The sequence below is a fragment of the Cariama cristata genome, unplaced genomic scaffold, assembly GCF_000690535.1.
Source record: "Cariama cristata isolate BGI_N322 unplaced genomic scaffold, ASM69053v1 scaffold19115, whole genome shotgun sequence".
Lineage (NCBI taxonomy): Eukaryota > Metazoa > Chordata > Aves > Cariamiformes > Cariamidae > Cariama > Cariama cristata.
This window is the reverse complement of record NW_009618443.1, coordinates 81,745-85,875: the sequence shown is the minus strand read 5'-3', so window position 1 is coordinate 85,875 and position 4,131 is coordinate 81,745.

Below are 4,131 nucleotides of genomic sequence, written 5' to 3'. Positions count from 1 at the left end.
AAAGAGTGTGATTTGGGTAAACGAAATCCACGTAACGTGACACCAGCTGAAGGGAAAATAGGGGGGCACTGATAATTAAAAGGCTGTTAAGGTTAGATGTGTGCATATGTTTGAACACTTAATTTGATGGCGTGTAATATAACGTACCGACGAGGAGGGCAGAGCAGCAGCACCCGGGTTGTGTGATACCCTAGGCCATCCCGTGGTTTGTCCCATGGACCGCGGGATGTTTGCTGGATGGAGGATTGGTGCTTTGCAAACTGGGAGCCCTGGAAAAGGTCACGACCAAACAGCAGATCTCAGTGCCCGCTGCGGTGCAATGCCCCGGCAAAGGGGCTGACCTTGGGAGCACGGTGAGCGTGCCTCGCAGCGGTATCGCCCTTCAGGATGGTAGGTTTTGGAGGAAACAAGCCTGCTAGAGGGAGGGCTGATGGTGGGGCTGGGCAAACACCTTCCAGTGGGAACTTAAAAGTGCAAACCGTTTAGCTTATCTAGAGGATTGACAAGTGACTTGATTGCGGTGTGTAAATATCTTTGTGGGAAACATACTGGTTACTAACGGACCTTTTACTGCTTTGGAGAAAATCGCTGGTTCTTTTTATGTCCTTACAATGAAGTCAGATAAAATCCACTTAGGACCAAGACCCGTGTTTTGTAAAAGGTGATAAACTCCTGAAACAGCCGGCTGAGGAAAGGGGTGGCTTTTCAGACCGCAGAAGTCCTCATGGGAGGTATACCTGAACAAACGAGGGGCACCGGGCTATGCGGGGGGGGGCTGTTTTAATCTAGGTGATTTAGTGATTTCTTCTGGTTTTAAACTTTCTGAAACTGCTGGTTTCAAGATACTGAGGGAAATTTTGCCCCTGGTTTGAGGGGCACCAAGCCCTTGGAAGGAGAAGATGATGGGGAGGTTGGGAGGTGGCTGGGCTACCAGGAGTTGGAGTCACCCATCCCCGGGATGAAGGACCCTTTGCAATGGACAAGGGTGGTGGCATCACTCAGACCAGGGGTTGTCTCACAAATCCCAGGAGAGCCTTGCTGGGTTCCTGCTTGAGAGGGATTTGTTTCTGTGCTAAGTCATCTGTGGTTGAAAAACAGATCCATTGTGAGTCGATGGAAAATAGATTATGTGAAATTGAATAAACATCGTTTCTTGGCCTGGGTACAGATGAGCCTGCACCGCTGTGCCAAAGCTGCTGCCAGAGGGGACAAGGCAAGGAGTGCTTGCCGGGAGGGGGAGAGGGTCGTGTTTGCTCTTCTCCACAGCCTTTATCGGCCATGGTCCCTCCCCAGCAGCACAAGGGGGTTCCAAAACCTGATGGCCACCAGTGTGGTTGGAGAAATGTCTATGGGAAAGCCCAGGCGTGAGCGGCCGGGGAGGGCGTGAGGCCCCGCTCGCACACCGCCTCTGCCTCTCCGGCACCTGGCTTTGGAAATCTGGCCTTATATGGGGCCCTGAGCGAAACAGCGAAAAGGGGACGGGTGCCAAAACTGGAGCGATAACATCTTAAAGAAGAACGCTCCCCCTTCAGGCCCCGGGAGGAAAGAGATGGGCTTCCATGCCCTCAGTTTTATCTTTTTTTTTTTTTTTTAACTCGGTACCTTATAAAGCCACGCGTGACCCTGGGGCAGTGCGGCAGCGAGGGATGCTCGGCACGGGGATGCGTTTATCATCAGGTGTCAGGGGGCTGTTTTGCAGCAGCCCGCTCTGTCCATAGGCTGCCACAGCTCACGCCTGCGTCTCCTGATCCAAGCGAACGAAGCGTGTCCTTAAAGAGCAACAGGCTATGGCTTTATTCCTGCTAAAAACTCCCATCTACACAGCAGCTGAAGGGGTGGAGGAGCCTGGGCTCTCTGCAAGCTGCTCGCTGGGCAGGATGCTTTGCACGGTGCGTCCCGGTGCCTTACCGAGCCGTCAGGTGAAGTGAGGGGTGAGGGTCCTGCGTGCCCAGGGATGTCTCCTCCAGCTCCTCCCGGGGCTGTCCTGGCAAGTCTGTCTGCAGTGACAGCGCGTTCGGCCACATGCGACCACAAGGCATCCTCAAGCTAGACATTAGCGTAACTACTACGAGAGCAGTGATTTTAATTGCCTGATGCCACAGCTGGTTGGGATAACTGGCAATGGTGACACTGGTCACAATCCTGCGTGCTTTTTTGACTGCTACTTTCCACCAAGCTCTGCTCACAGTGTCTCGTCAGAGGGAGTGAGGTGCATTTTCCTTATTTTCCGCCCTGATAACCCCACACCTGCACCACGAGCAGCTCCTCCCAAAATGCCCCTGCTTGCATTCCCCGCGCCAGCAAACTCGCTTGCTCCTGTCACTCCCAACTGTGCTACCATGTGCGATCGCCTGCATTAAATACCATCCTTTACTTCTCCCCCTGTGTTTAGGCACTGTGCTAGCTATAGCATATTGCAACAGCCGTGTTTGAACGTGTATTCTCCAGAGCCAAGGGGGAGCCGGGCTTTTCTGTGTGCATCATGCATCGTTTGCATCATGTCTCTCATCTAGGAGAAACACGAAGCAATACACTCCATTGCGAGCCAGCTAGCTGTGATGGGAAGCCTGCTGATTGATAAGCAAAATGTCTTTGTCTTGGGGTGGAAAAGAAAGGGTTATGAAATAATCAATATTTTTAAATTTGACCCATGCACGCAGAAGGCTTAGCAGAAACGTGAGCCCGTGTCCCAGGTCAGAAGCTTGTTATCAGGTCACCTCTGGTCACTGATGAGTTAAAGGCTTTCCACAGTGCTTCTTGCAGGTTTAAATGGGTGGCTGCCAAGACGAAACAGCTCCTGGCTTCTCGGTGCTGTTGCTAGCATCTGAGTTTATTAAACATGAATTTCAAAACTGTGAGGAACCTGTCACCATTTCCTATTTGCACTTCACTCTTCTTGGAAAGGGAAAGGAGACGGGCTTGTTTCTTAAAGCCGAACTGCTTAGTGTTTTATAGTCTTGGTCTCCCTTTCTGATTTTCCAGCACCAGCTATGTTTAGGTTTCCAGCACGGCAATGTTTAAAACTAAAACATGCTGTTTTCCCTGAAACAATACTGGGTTTTGTAACTTTCTTTTTAAACAAATCTGAAATGGTTTTGGCACAGATGCCTTGCCAGCCTCCTTCTAAACAAACCCTGAGACAGGAATATACGTGTATGCCTGCGAGAGGCACCTGGAAATGGTGGGGCTTTTCTTCTTGTCCTTCTGCTGCCTGAGCCCATCCTGTCTCCAAGCCCTCCAAGGGGGGCGATTAAGAGGAGAGGAAGGAAAACACCATGAATTTTTAAGTGATGTGAGCCTGGGTTCACCCAGGAAGACTCCAAATTGACACGAGCAGAGCAGTGTCTGTGCGAGGGTCAGCGATGGCCATGTGCTTTTGGCACAGCCGCTTTCACCGCTGCTCCAGGGCACACACATTGGGGTGGTGGTGGGGAAACAGGATCTGAATTTTCTTTGCCTTCCTCGTCCTTGCCAGCAAGCACCGGGGCTCCCACTGAGCCTGGCAAGGGCCTTGCTGCCTTTGGCTTCACCTCTGCGTGGGCAATGCAAGGAGGGTGCGAAGGGGAGGTGGGGGCTCGGCCGGCATCCCCGTACCCTACCGTGCTGGTTTTTCTCCTCCACCTCTTGTTCTCTCTCAGCGGGCTGTGGTGGGGAACGACGGGCTCCCAGGGCTGGGCATAGCCACACAGCAGTCAAGAAAGGGGTGGTTTTGGGTCCTGCTTCTTTCCAGGGGCATGGGGCACTGGTAAATGCTGCTCCCAGCACTGCTGCAGCCATGAGGATGGTGGGGTGGCCACTGGTTCTGCTGCGGGGTTGGTCATGGCGCAGATCCTGGTCTAACCACATCGACATGTGGCTGGGGCACAGCAGTCATGCCAGGGCTGGGTTTCCCCATGCCCATGAAGGAGGAAAAGGAAGGCAGACAGATTTTTGCACTGGTAGAGCTCGGTCTGGACACAACGCACAGTAATTCATGCAGCAGAGAGCTTTGAATGTCAAACCCTAAAAAAGCATTATAAACCCCATTGCACCTCCCCCCACATTAATGATTCTCCCCTATCCCTGCTAATGAATATGTCCCATTCTTCCACACCCTGGTTTTCCCCCAGGAGCATTAATCTAAAGGCTGGA